Below are 15,450 nucleotides of genomic sequence, written 5' to 3'. Positions count from 1 at the left end.
AAAAATCCGCCACTGGACACGATCCTGAGCCAGTTCAATTCTCCTCCCATCTTGACAGGCTACTTTCCTAAGATCATCTTACTAATTAACTAAGCGGCCTCCGTAGTCTAGGGATAACGTTCCCACCTCATGACTCAAGTTACGCGGGTTCAAACCTGGTGGAAGTCGTGGAATTTTTAAGGGCGGAAAAATTCAGGGAACAAGTCCTCCGGGAGGGACCTTAAGCCGTGGGTCCAGTGTCGTATATTTACGGCACGTAAAAGATCCTCATGTCTCTAGGAGACCTCTGAGCCAAATTAGGCAAAAAGTTTCCCGCCCAAGTAGTTTCCAATGCCTCCGGTAGACGGGGAAGTTATCGGGTACCACTGCCAGTAGAGGGCCGACCTAACTGGCAGAAAGGGGAGATAGCGGGCACCAATATCGGTAGGGTATGGCGACAGTAGAAATTAAAGGGGGACGTACAATAGACTACTAGTCGCGGTGCATGGGACAACCCACCCCCTCTATACTGAATAACTGAATACTAATTAACTAATTAATTCAGAACCCGTAACAAATCTTATTATTACATATCAGTTTCAGTAACTTCCACGTGCCTCTTCTTCTCATCATTTGTCTTCCTCATATCCATCTTAAGGTTATCGCCCCTTTCCTTATTAGTCTCCCTTGTCACTTTATTTTTCTAATAATATTTGGGGAGGAGCAAATGTTACGAAGTTCCCCATTATGTAGTTCTCTCCAATCTCCTACTCTTTCATCCCAGTTAGGTCAAATTACTGTTCTCAGCATGCTCTCGCATATCCTGTCTCTGCTGTTCCCTTAACGACCAAGTTTCAAACCCATAATGAACTAAATAGTTTTGTATACTTGCTTGAAGCAAGAAATGTGGAGTCAGAGAAACGGCCATTGCTAGGTAACGGCTGTGTAACGCTCAACAATTGAGTAACTGTTGGATGCGATGCTTTCTGTGTGGTCCGAGCCGACGCTATATATCAAGGACCAGCTGCCATTACGGAACAAAAAGTCCCCCGTGTGGAGGCGGTGTCGAATACCTCCACCGTGACCCTGCGAGTCGTAGGAGACGACGAAAAGGGAAGTCTCAAATCTGAGACAGTAAAATATGGTCGCGATGGCCAGCATCATATACAAAAGGCAGACCCGTCCTCTCGTCAGAGATGGCGCTCCACATAAACAAGACCGTAAATGCCAAACAGTGATAAATATCTGGTCATGAGCACCAGATTGGGCTCGACACCAAGACTTACTGACTGACTGACCGTCAGTCGCAATGTGACTTTGACTTTGACTTTGACTATGAGTCAGTATTCAGGAAGCAGTTAGAAGAGTAGGAGGTTGGTGTGAGATGGCCGCTAGCCTGCGAGGACGTGAGCCCAGATGCAGAGGAACGTTCACTGTTGGGAGACGATACCAAGCAACTTCTAATGAAGACCGTGACTGTGAACAATACAATTTGTGTGGTAGTGTTCTGTGAAGTGTTGTCACGAGTCGTATGTCTAAAGCGTAAAATAAATCCGACTATTAATCCAAACTCGATCTATAGCCACTCAATCACATGACAATAATTACATTTTTAGAAGCGAGACGGAAAGTCAATAAGTTCTGAACTTAACCTTAGCAAGCATTATCGGATGTAAGGTACTCTTAATTCTTAGTGAATTTCAACTTGCTAATTCACTCTGTGTGTAACATGCAATTGCTTCATGATAAACTATGTGATAGTTATACAAATCACTGTGCTTCAACTTGGTTCTATATACACAGGGGGTCAGATTCACGCTCCGCCTGTTTTACTCTCCTGTATCCATTGACCACAGGGCCCATATAATTTCAGAGCGGGTCTGAATACAGTGGTAAAAATCCTTGCCCCCTATAGGGAATTTAACCGAGCTTGTCCACGCTGTAGTCATTCTGTTTAATAAGACTAAAATTATGAATAAGATTCGAGACAATCACAGCGGTAACTATAGAAATAATTTCTTCTGAAATGTGACCTTGAGTATTTTGGCAGGAATTTATGGAACTTTCAGAGGAACTCGTAGCCCCGTGGTCCGGTTCAACAAAGAGGGGAGTAGCATGTTCCTCTGAAACATTTTCAATTCTACCAGACTAGACAGCGTCACATCTCAGACGATTAATTTCTCAGATATATATACTTTACGCAGGCAGTACATGAACATTCTCTAGTTGTTTTAGCCTCCACAAAAAAATCAGGTAATTTCGAGATAACCTTCGTGTCGCTGTTGCGCCTTTCTACGATACGTGCTACGTATTATGTTCCGTGCTGACTGTCATGGAAGAGAATTATCAGCAAACCCATCACGGGCTTCCATATTTATATTGCTGTATTTTTCACTCGCAAGTTTAACTTTCCGAGATTTCTTGTTGCGTGCTAAAGGCAAAAAAAAGATAAAGCTATCCCTGTAACATGACGTGGAGACCTATAAGAATGTAAGACGCAGAGCCTCTCACATTTTCTAAACAACCGGCTCACAGATGGCGGTGAGGTCGTCAGCTTTACGCGCCGGCAAGCCTTTACCCCCAAGATGATTCCTGATACTCATTTCTGTTAGAGGCTGAGTCGACCCCAGTGCTGAAGAATTACGTCAACAGAAAAATCCAATTACCTCATCGGGAATCGAACTTGCGACCTTCTGGATTGCAGCAGGATGCCTCAACAAACTAGCACCGTGTGATCCCATTGTTGCATGCTAATAGAAAACCCCCATTTTTTATTATATGTGAATTATAAATATGCGTCATCACGATTTCTGTTTTCCTTTTGTTCGATACAACCAAATCTCACACACGGACGGATTGTGTTTCCCATATATTTACTTCTCAGGAATGAAACAGACGGTATCCAATATTAAACACGGGACAGAACCAACAAATTATACAGCGCACCGGATGTTTTGTACTTGTAACCTAATGGCAAGTAGGACTGCATCGTTGACTAGAAGTGGTTTCATAATTACGCTAGCAGGTGAGGGGGCGGTAACGTGGGTATTGCAGACTAGAAACAGTCTAGCCAACCATTTTCTATTAAAGGAAGCGGAAGCCATTACTAGAAATCCCCAGACTGATCATAACAATCACCAGCAGGAAGACTTGGCTTTTTTCTTATCTCATTAGTTTAAAGAGTGGGGTACTCGAAACCTTCAGAGTATGTCATCTACTACTGCTGATGATACTGATTGATTGGAAACTATCACAGATAACATTAACAAACATACACAAAAGTTCTGGTAGAACGCTGATCTGGATGCAAGCACAGAGTAAGTTAAAAATCTGTATGTTGTTATCTTGTGACCAGAATGCATGACAAAATTGCATGGAAAAAAACTTTCTAAAATGCCATAAAATTTCAAATATTTTGAAACAACAGTAGCCTGATGATGACCCAATATAACGGTCGAAACACCTAGCATCAATAAAAACAAATGTTGATACGATAGTGTCTACTTTGCTTTAAATACATAAGACTGTTGTGTAGACTGCATACTACTGTATACATTTTATGTACCTTGTTTGTCACACAACAGGATTCATACTATTAAGAACATACAAAACAAAACAGCGAACCTCTGATGATAAATCCACTTCCAATACGAGACAAAATTATATAGAATTTTGCATTGTAACGACGAGAGAATTTTTAATTCTTTTATGATTAACATTAATATGGATCTAGAATAGAATATTTCAGTAATGCGAGATGTATTAAATTAAACTTCCTGAAGATGTGCTAAAATATTGACCGAAACATGTAGCAGCTATTAAATCAAATCAATTAAAAAAACTAGATTGGTTTATTTTTTATTGTTGTGTTGACCATACTATTACAAAGCAAAGGGAAATGTATCCTCAAGGAAGATGTTATGTTCATTTAAAACGTCCAGAGATTTTCAGATATTTGCAGCCGTAACGCACCTTGCTGCAGGGCTAAGTGTCGTTACAATACTGACGTTACAGATGGAGCCGACTGTAGTTTTCTTAGTGGGTCACATGGAGACCAACAGGATCCATAGTACAACAGGCAATTTTGTTCTTGAAAACGTTAAGAAGAAATAAAACGTCAAGATTTTATCGACTGGAATAAAGATTTTTAAAATGTAAATATTTTTACATGGATTTACAATTATAAAAGGAGCTGGGCTGAATCAATCGATTATAGCATAAATTTGCTACCGCTTCTGTGGTCTAGTGGTCAGCGTTCCTGGCTGCAGATCCAGAGGTCTGGGTTTGATTTTTTCCTGAGAATTAGTGGGTCTGGAACGGGGTAAACTCAGCCTCGTGATGATAATTAATGAGCTATTTCAAGGAAATAGCGGCTCCGGTCTAGAAAGCCGAAATTACCGGCCGTGGGGATTCTTTGCACTGACCACGCGACGCCCTCTATCCGCAAAAGTTGGCACTAAACTTCGCCGACAAGCGGCAGACGGGATAGTCCGCTTGCGGATTAAAATCACTTTCATGTATGCTTTCCAGCTCATTAGAATCTGCTGAAGTAAGGTTATTCCAGATGACAGACTCGTACACAAGGTTTCAAATATTTTAGGCAATATATAAAACTTTTAGACTATCCAAAGAAGACAAATTATATGTGATGAAACGAATTAGTCATAGCAGCTCCAGCGCCTGAGAATGTAAGTAGTCAACATGACGATGAAAACACAGTTTACTATCTAACACAACCACAGGATCTTTTAAAAAATCGATTCATACAAATAACAGATCACATAAAACGTAATTAAAATGGATGTTGTTAGTTTTACAACTAAAAGTAATTACATTTGTTTTTAATATTGTCACGTGATGGAGTGACTATAGACAGCTTTTGGATTGTTGATTGCATTTATTGAACATTTACAGAACGTAACTGCAAGTAACTAGAGCGCTATCGCTAATTCACAGACTCTGCAGTTCACTATAGCATGTAGTCTGCTGTTTTTTCACCAGTCGTTGTCTGGTGACGGCTTCCAACGCCGTAGATCCCTCAAATTTCGTGTTCACGTCCTTACTAAATGGCTACTGTCTCTCAACTAACTAAATTCTAGACTTGTCCTGCTTATAACATCTGGGCACAGACCGCTTAGAAAACACATCCCAACAGCTCTTCTATTGTTGCGTCAAGTAGGTATCGCATGAACCGTGTACAGAACACCGGTTCTCAGTCTATTGGTGCGTGTTAAAAATTTGTTGAGGCATTACCTAGCAACGGCGGTTATTTAGAGTGTCATCATTTAGCAACGGTTCTACATGCTACAATATGTTAATTTTCATATAATTTTGAATGCATCACTTCTGTACAGAGTCTGTATCAGATTGTAGTAATTTACGATCCTCAGCAGAGGGGAAATATTTTTAAATCAGCAAAGAGCAGAAATTTGGAAAAATCAATTTGACCCAAATTCTTTAATAAAAAAACTGAACAACAGGGTTCCCAAAGTGGGAACTTGTGGCACTCATGACATCATGGGAACAGGCGAGGATAGCTTCCCTTAAAGTACGAACAACACAAAATCTAAATGACAATTAACTTTGGAACCAATAATAATAATAATAACAATAATATCAACATAAAGAACAACGTCCACGCTACTGACCTACATACAGATACCACAATTACTCCTTCGTCCTTTGTGTCTACCTATGGCTTTACAGCTTTTTGTTGGGCCTTGGCCGCTTTTCAGTTTCATCTTATACACAGTCGCTAGGATTCCTTGGACGGGGGATCAGCCCGCCGCAAGGCCGCTACCTACAAACAGGACAACACAAACACGGAATAAACGCACACAAACATCCATGCCTCGACTGAGATTCGAACCCACGACCTCAGTGTTCGAGCGGGTGAAGACAGTTCATGCCCTAGACCGCGCGGCCAACGTGATCGGCCATTCTTCGTGCTAGACGATGGTTATTAGACGACTAATTGTATTTGATATAAGAAGTTATGACGTTTCCACATCCTGTTAGGCGACGTGTTTCATTCAGTGACGTTTTGTTGGTTTATTCTGCTGTAGGGCTACTGACGTGTTGACAAAATAGTTCCTGATATGACAGATAAGCGCGGCTCGAGTACAGTTGCGTTGTTATCGGTACATTATACCCTCAGCTTGATTTGTGGTCTCGTGTCCTATTTTATCTATCTTAAGAGGCGATCTGATAACACTGCGAGTCAACAGTGTGTATAATGCTCTGTCTCTAGGCGGTAACGTGCGCTTGGGAGTAACACAATATCAACTTGGCCTCTATGTCCGGCGTTCACTCCCGTATTGACTGTCTACAGGACACAAACTTGTTACACAAGCTGTACCACGTTCCTCAAAACTGAAACCATCCAGTTGGGCTGGTTAAGAAGCTGATAGTCGCCCTGCCGCTACAGACGTTCCCCACGCTATATGAAACCCGTGCCAATGACAGCGGCGACACGGCTTAAGGCATGAACAGTCTTCGCTCGCTCTAACGCTGGAATCGTGGGTTCGAATCCACCCGAGGCATGGATGTCTGTGTGCGTATATTCTGTTTGTGTTGTTCTGTGTGTAGGTGCGGCCTTGTGACGAGCTGATACTCCGTGCAAGGAGTCCTACCGACTGAAAAGCGGCCAAGGTCCAAAGGGCTGTAAGGACTTAGAGAGAAAATATAGACTGGACCATATCCTGATCCTCATGAATCCCGTTTAGATCCTATTAGAGTACAAGTCGTTTTAATACTAAGTTATCCTCCCATTTAAATGTGTTACCCAGCATATATATTTCTTTAAGATTTCCTGGTCAAAATTTTGTATACATTTCTTAGGTCTTCCATGTTTGCATATATCTTACCAGTCACATTCCTTCATCTGATATAGCTAATAATATGCAGGGAAGAAGCCAAATTATGAAGCTGCTTCTCCTTATTTACTCTGACAGTTCCGCTCGCCGTACTCCCTAGAAGAGACAGGCTTGCGTCAGAGTGTACAGGACACAAGATATGTTCACTTTCCATTTACATAGTTTGTTTGAAATATTGTCACGTGTAGGCACGTACGCGTGATGAAATAACGGGTTCTATATCGGATGATTGGATTTATTAGCAGCTTGGTTACACGCACTCTCTTAATTACACTTGAATACAGCGCTATCGCTGATTTACATACACGTCATAATCCACTGTTACACGCAAACTAGTCCTCTCGTGGTAATGGACCTCAATACAGAAACTAGCGCTTCAAATCACTTCACGTATTACGCATAATTCAAGTCTTCCATTCACACGCCAAGTCTTCATATGACGAATTTCCTGTGGCTGTCACTTAAACATTCTCAGATAATCCCCAATACTACTTGGTCAGAGTCAAAGTCAAATTCCAAGTCACACTGCGACTGACGGTCAGTCAGTCACTAAGTCTTGGTGTCGAGCCCAATCCGGGGCCCATGACCAGATATTTATTACAATTTGATACTTATGGTCTTGATTTCTGTGGGGCGCCCTCTCTGACGAGAGGACGGGTCTGTCTTTTGCATATGCTGCTTGTCCTTGCCAGCGCAGTGTTTCTCGGGTCCTAGTCCCTTGGGACTTGCGACCATATTTTACTGTCTCAGATTTGGGACTTCCCTTTTCGTCGCCTCCTACAACTCGCAGGGTCAGGGTGGTGGTATTCGACCCCGCCTCCACACGGGCGTACTACTTGGTCAAGGTCAAAGTTACATTGCGACTGACGGTTAGTCAGTAAGTAAGTCTTGGTGTCGAGCCCCATCTAGGGCTCATGACCAGATATTAATTATTACTGTTTGACAGTTATTCCTGGAATCTCGTTATCAAGCCTTCGCACCGACCACACAGAAAATAGTCTCCCTACTGTTGGAACGTATTTACCGAGCGATCGCGTAGGAAAGGTTATGGCGCCGACCGCGTAGATAACGCCGCACTACCATTGTTGCCTTGTGTGTATTCGGTCGATAGGTTTTTAAGGGTCAGTAACCTAGCAACTCTGTGTCCATCCACGTTACAATATATTCCCTTCTGTAAGCGTAGAAACGCGAGATCTTCATGCAGTTTCAGAAATAATTCTCCGATTTTAACGAAAATTGGAATGAGTCGATCAATTGCAGCAAATATTTCCTGAAACCCCATTCAACCAATCTCAGGTGGTGCCACATGCGGACACAGAAACGAACAGAATTTCTGAAGGTAACGGGACTGGTTGAGGTAACGGGCCTGACGGAGATAATAGACCAACTTTTTGGGTTTGTTCTGAAAGTACCGAAAATCGCGTACTTCGATTATTTGTGGAATTTAATAACTTAGAACTGTGTAATAACACTTCCATAGCCTAAACAAACAATCAATTCGGTAATGTAATCGGTTCATTCTGATTGCTAATCAATACTGAGGAGAGTCACCAGATTTCACAGGCTTCGCAAGAACCAGCTTTCACAGTTAATGTTTCTGTGACACTCAGGAATCTGAAAATTAAGCGTCGACATCGCGCGCACCTCCCACATAACCGGACAAAGGCTTTACATTCCAGGTAAGATGTAAAGGTAACTGAAAAATTTAGCTGATTTTTGTTACTGCATGGAATTCAAATGGAAGACTACGCCAAGGAAGAAGCCAGCGTAAAACAGGCAGCAAGTAAATCTGGTTTCTCGCTTTGCTTATACTTCAACCCTGTCGATGGAGGCGATATTCTCCACCGAAACTTTGGTGCACTTTCAACGGAGTACACGACTTCATATCCCAGAAGACGCAAATCTTCACAACCACCGTTGTGAGAACTTGCAAATCATACGCAGTTACAACTTGCATTAATTAATTGCAGGACCTCTACGACCAAACCCAGAGTATGTAACATCTTTGAAGTAATGGGAAGGGAGTTATTGCGACTGCCGCTCGGAGACAGACTGGCAGTATGGAGACATGTGAGTCAGCAGGAGGTGTCTACCCTGGAGATGATTCTGAGAGCGCTCTTCGACGTTTCGTTCTGTGATAACGTAGAAAAAAGAATACTCATTCAAAAGCAGGCTGTCACATCCTTCGTTTGATCAGAGGGTAGGCCGTTAATGCAAGAGGCAAGCGTTTATCAGCAAGGCAGTCATCCAGCCGTGCCATAGCTGAGGTGGTGAGTAGTCGGCTTCCCACGGCGGCGGCCCTGGCTCGAGCCTAGATGAGGTCATGTGGGATTTGTGGTGAAAGTGGCAATGAGGCAGGTTTTCTCCGAGGGTTTCGGTTTCCCCTGCCAATTCTCATTCCATCGACTGCTCCATATTCATCATCATCATCTATCATCCGGGGCTGGTGCAATAGGCCGATTAGTGGCCGACGTACCAAGTGTACTCAGTCTCACCCCACCCCAAGAAACAAACAAACAAACAAAAAAAAAAGCAGCAATCACCCCGGTTGATAATCCATTCCGGAAACCAAAGAAATGTATGTCACAGTCTGCATAACACAGTGTAATGATTTTGTGAACTCGTGCGCTGTGATAACAAAGGGATCTGCTCTCTGAAGCACACATTTTACTCACGACGATACCAGGGACGACCTTTGGCAGAATCCCTAAACCTTAATTTGCTCCTATCCGTTCACCCTCCATGATCTTGTTCATTCCATCCCCAAATGCAGCCTCTTACGCCCGCTCATAACCCATGGCTTTAACTCAGATTGCACCCAAGTAGTGAGAGCAACGGCTGTAGTACAAACCGCCAAAAATAATTATTCCACTATCTAATTAATAAAAATAATACGAGTATGACTGGCTCCGTAAGCTTCATCTATCTGCCTATGCGAAAAAACGGGTCATGATTTTCCGCTTAGATTAATCGGGGGTTTGGATCTCGAATATGTATAATAAATACTCGCTAGTCCGGAGTAATGAGGGGGGATGTCGTCCGGATTAAGCGACAATCAGAAGTAGTGAAGGAAAAGGTAGGCCTTGGTAGCGTAATTGGTTAGGCACTATGCTACAAGCCGGAAGGTCGCGGGTTCAATTCCGAAGATGTGGATTTCTTCAATTGACCTAATCATTCCAGCCGCACAACGACCCTGAGGTCGACTCAGACTCTAACAGAAATGAGTACCAGGAATCTTCCTGGGGGGTAAAAGGCGGTCGGAGCGTAAGGCTTACAACCTTACCGCCATCTGTGAACCGATTGTCTAGATAATATGGGACCCTCAACGTCTCACAATACTATGGGCCTCCACGGCCTGTTACAGGGATAGCTTTACCTTTTAAAGGTAGGCCTAGAAGACAAAACCTGAACTTAGAACACAAAAAATGGAAAATTTTAATGATGTAAACACTGCTGATGAAAATAAAAAAAATCACTCTAGGACCTTTATTTAAAAACTATAAAAAGACAATGCATTTATTAATCGATAGAAGACTCAGAAGTTGTACTTGTTTTTGAACGTAACAATGCAGGGTTGAAGATTCTTGTCAAGTTTTGTCTGAACAGACAAGTGACTCATCTGCCTTCTTAAAGGTCATGTGTCTCTTTACGTATATATTGGACTGTGAACAGTGTTTTTTTTTATATTTTTACCCGGATTATCCGACATCTGGATTAACTGTAACCCGATTGGCGAGCGTTTACTGCACATGAAGTTTTGCAAAGAACTAATAGCTTAGCCCCTTTGATACATCACGGACTCACAGAAAACGAACAAATTTAAGAGGGACACAGACAGCAAAGTGACTCATGAGCATAAAATTTGAGGGGAATACACAGTTGGACAGAGAAAAGGAATCACACATAGACAGCAAGTTAATTTCATAAGTTCCTTTAATTTTTTCAAAATACGGAAAATAAATTAAAAAGTAAATTTACCCGTGGGCTTAAAGAAGGNAGCAAAGTGACTCATGAGCATAAAATTTGAGGGGAATACACAGTTGGACAGAGAAAAGGAATCACACATAGACAGCAAGTTAATTTCATAAGTTCCTTTAATTTTTTTCAAAATAAGGAAAATAAATTAAAAAGTAAATTCACCTGTGGGCTTAAAGAAGGCGGGTAATACTTTCTTTAATTCGCTTAGTGGGGGGTGGAGTCCAACTGGGTCCACTCGGCACGGCGGCCACTGATTGGCTTATTTGTAGCCTGCCCCGGGTGATTATGATGATGGAGAATTTGGTGGAATGAAGATTGGCAGGGGAAACCGAAGTACTCGGAGGAAAACTGCCCCAGCGCCACTCTCTCCATCACAAATCCCACTTAACCAGACCGGGGCCGCCGCGGTGGGAAGCCATCGACTAACCGCTTGAGCTATGGCTCGGCCCTAATAAGGCAGGTAAGGGAGTGGAGGTACAATCTCAGGACTAGATGTGTGTGGATGGTGAGCTTCAAGGCCTCGCTGCTTCACTCGCGGGGTAGCAGCCCCGGTACCCATTGGGTAGGAGGCTGGGTGGGCCCTAGAGAAGAGCTGGACTGGATAAAGTAGAAAGAAATCTGTTGGCCCCGCTGGGCGTCTAACGCCTCCTAAGGGTATACATACTTGCTACTTTTATGTTACAACTTTTTCCTGAATTCTAGTAACGAGACATCAACATATGTCATTTATAGGAGTTTGTGCGTGACTTATTAGACGGGTTCTGAACTGGATGAATGGATTTATCGACACCTTATATACATTAAAATCTCGGAACTAGGGCAATACAGCGCTATCCCTGATGTGCACAGTTTTCAGTTCACCGTTGCACACGCACTAGGGTTCTCAGGCTTCACTGGCTGTATCCTGGCAACGGATTTCCACACGGCAATTATATCAGTCTCACTGTAACTGCAGTACATATGAAGTCTTCTTTTCCGTGTCTAATTCCTTTCTTGGATTTTTTTCTAAATCACCTTCGACTTCCGACTACAGAACTCGACCCAATCCTTAACAATTAACTCAAACTACCTCCGTTGTCCCTCTGTGACCCCTCGGCACGGACCACGCCGAAAACACAGCCTCTCTATTGTTGAAAAGGTAAGTGTTATTTCTCCGTTGACTAACAGTGGACGTCCTATAGTTACGTGCGTAGTACGGGAATATATTTACCGAGTCTTTGACTACCAATTTGTCTATACGTGACAATATGCTTAGTTTTCTCCGTGTTTACGTCTAGACCAACCTCCTTACTAGCGTCAATTAGAGTTACGTGTATGTACACGTATATTGGATCAGGAAAGTAATTAAATTAATTGGATTCTGCTGTTCTCACTGCAGTAACTGTGAAGAGAGTGGTCCTCTGGCTTGCAATGCTGTGTAGTTCGGAGATAACTTCACGTTTCTGAGGGACATATCGTCTCCAATTTCAGGGTTGATGAATACGTTAAGTAGGAAACTTGCACAAGCAGATGACAAGCTTGCTAGTTTCTTGTTTGATTTATTCTTCGACTGCGAAGATGGACGCATAATGTCCAACCGAAACGTTACTCAAACTACACGCTGTTACAAGCGACTAGACAGTACTGTAATTAAATGTCCTTCCATGGCCGCTCTGTGGCACGCGTTCCATGGCTTGCAAACCACGTTTATCAGGATCTAATGTCGGGATTAGTTTCCGTGTTGCGTACTGGGCCCCGCAAGCAACCTTTTCAAAGAGGAAAGGAGACGGTTTTCCGAGGGGCAGACGAAATTAATTCTATGCTAGAAGAATAACCTTCTAAAGTAATTTTAGTATTTCATGTTGTTACGTATAAGGGGCAGGTGGGGAAAATAACCGTGGGTTCTTAATTTGATTGGGCTTATTGGGCGTCTATGTTACAATTCCTATAGCAGCCACACATTGAACTTCTTCTGGATAACGAATCTCTCGCTGTTGCCTGCACCTCAGACTGGTCTCTAGCCTCTTGAGTTCTCTATCTGGATCTCTGAATCTCGGATTGAACTAACTTCATTCGTAGGGCCGCGCCATAGCTCAAGCGGTTAGTCGCTGGCTTCCCACCGCGGCGGTCCGGGTTCGATCCCGGGTCTGGTCAAGTGGGATTTGTGGGGGACAAAGTAGCGCTGGAGCAGGTTTTCTCCGAGTACTTCGGTTTCCCCTGCCAATATTCATTCCACCAATTGCTCCACAATCACCCTCACCTATCATCTGGGGCTGGTACAATAGGCCAAATGTGGCCGCAGTACAAGGGACTTAGTTCCACCCCCCTAGAAATACAAAAAAAACTCCATTCGGACCGAATATAGAACACCCAGTCGGACAGTTGATTGTTCTCTGTTATTCTGTTTACACGAAACGTGTTACAATTTCCGGGCAATGCTTTGATTTATAGAAGCGTATTCGTTGCAACGGAAACTTGTTTCAGCTAGCAGTTGCCTAGCAGCAGACGTCTCTGCTGTGCTTCTCTGACTGCACACTTCCGGCATTCAGGCGTCATGTCATAATATTAATATTTGGAGTTTTTTCTTTTTTCAATTTTGATTTTATTTTCAACAAGTTCTACAGCAGTGGCATGCCTGGTTTGAGTCTCCAACATTTCTAGTACTTATGTCGCTTTTACGTATATGCGAGTGATGAAATCCATGGAGACTTTTACAGCGCCCCCGGGAGACAGACTGTCACGCCATGAATATTGCCGTCGGATGGGCTGTAAAATGTATTTCATTATGACATGAATACTTTATGACTTTCGACCTGGTAACGTGCTTAATGGATTGTAATCATACGCAGAACAATACTGGCTGCATTAAACGAAATGTGGAGACAGATTTTCTTGCCCTGCTTTCCGCTACTCTGTGAGCATGACAGCCAGGGATGCACGATATTGCTTAGGGACTCAATGTCACTCTCCTTTAGGAAGAGATCCGACGTGTGCGCAGTTCTCACTTGACAAGACATGATGCTGTAAGTCCAAAGTTGAAATATTTTCGGCATTTGTGTGGTCACAAGACTAATCTAAGTTAATACAGAATTTCAAATGGATAACCAGTCAATAATCATGGCGCAGGGTCCTCCTTGTCAAACTGATAGTAGCTAATTCTGCCCTGAATTTCGTCTTCTACGAACTCAAAACGAAATCCAGCGTTTGAAATACCGGACACTGAACGCCATTATGAGCCAGCTGTATCCACTACATTCCATAGCACCCTACTTGAATGCGTAAGCAAATATAAATGTAATTCATTGCTAAACTTTTTTTTTTATTGCTAGTGGGGTGAGACTAAGTCCTTTGCACTGCGGCCATTTCTGGCCTATTGTACCAGCCTCAGATGATAGGTGAGGGTGATTGTGAAGCAATTGGTGGAATGAAGTTTGGCAGGGGAGGCCGTAGTACTCGGAGAAAACCTGCCCCAGCGCCACTTTGTCCACCACAAATCCCACAATTACTAAACTAAGAAACATGCATTCTGCAATGGTATGCTAGTACTGAATTCAAAAGCTGTTACTCTCTCGCCTTCTTTCCAACTCAACAATTCTCCAATTGTTTTTTAAGGGTGAGTCAGATCTCTCGCTGGTCACAGTAGCCGCGCGGTCTAAGGAATGAACCGTCTTCACTCGCTCGAGCGCTGGGATCGTGGGATCGGATCCCACTCAAAGCACGGATGTCTATATGCATTTATTCTGTGTTTGTGTTGTTCTGTGTGTAGGTAACGGCCTTGCGACGGGCTCATCACTCGCCCAAGGAGTCCTACCGACTGTGTACAGATTGAGAAACCGAAAATTCCGCCAACAAGAGGACCGTAGAGCCATAGACAGACAGACAGATAGATAGATAGACAGATATGTCTCTTACTTTGAGACAAGAACGTAAAGTTTTAAAATCAAACGGTTCAGAGAAATGTTTGAACCCAAGAATTATGAAGTAATTTCCGCTACTACCTATATACATGTCACTTGTAGCTGAGTCTGCCAAAGAATTCTCGCTACGTGCAAGAGGAGAAGGCCTGTTCCCCCACTCTGCTACTCTAGACTGCCTGCTGGCGACAGTCGTCTAACGCTGTAGGGACGACAGAGTGTGGATCAGTAGGGGGATCGAAGGAAGGAAGAGTAGGGGAAGTGGGAGGACTCTCCGCCAGAATTCTTTACCAGGCTCGACTGTATTTCTGTGAAAGATTGCGATGGGTTTAGCAAGTAGTTGTCGGGGAAGAAACAAAGAAATAGTATCAATTTTGTTCAGTATCTTCGTGGAATACAAGTAGATTCTAAACCGTTCTGACGATGGTGTATAACACTTAGAATTACTGAGTTTTTGTANTAGATAGACAGATATGTCTCTTACTTTGAGACAAGAACGTAAAGTTACACGTGATTTAAAATCAAACGGTTCAGAGAAATGTTTGAACCCAAGAATTATGAAGTAATTTCCGCTACTACCTATATACATGTCACTTGTAGCTGAGTCTGCCAAAGAATTCTCGCTACGTGCAAGAGGAGAAGGCCTGTTCCCCCACTCTGCTACTCTAGACTGCCTGCTGGCGACAGTCGTCTAACGCTGTAGGGACGACAGAGTGTGGATCAGT

The sequence above is a fragment of the Cryptotermes secundus genome, unplaced genomic scaffold (assembly GCF_002891405.2).
Source record: "Cryptotermes secundus unplaced genomic scaffold, Csec_1.0 scaffold514, whole genome shotgun sequence".
NCBI lineage: Eukaryota > Metazoa > Arthropoda > Insecta > Blattodea > Kalotermitidae > Cryptotermes > Cryptotermes secundus.
This window is presented reverse-complemented; position numbering follows the sequence as displayed.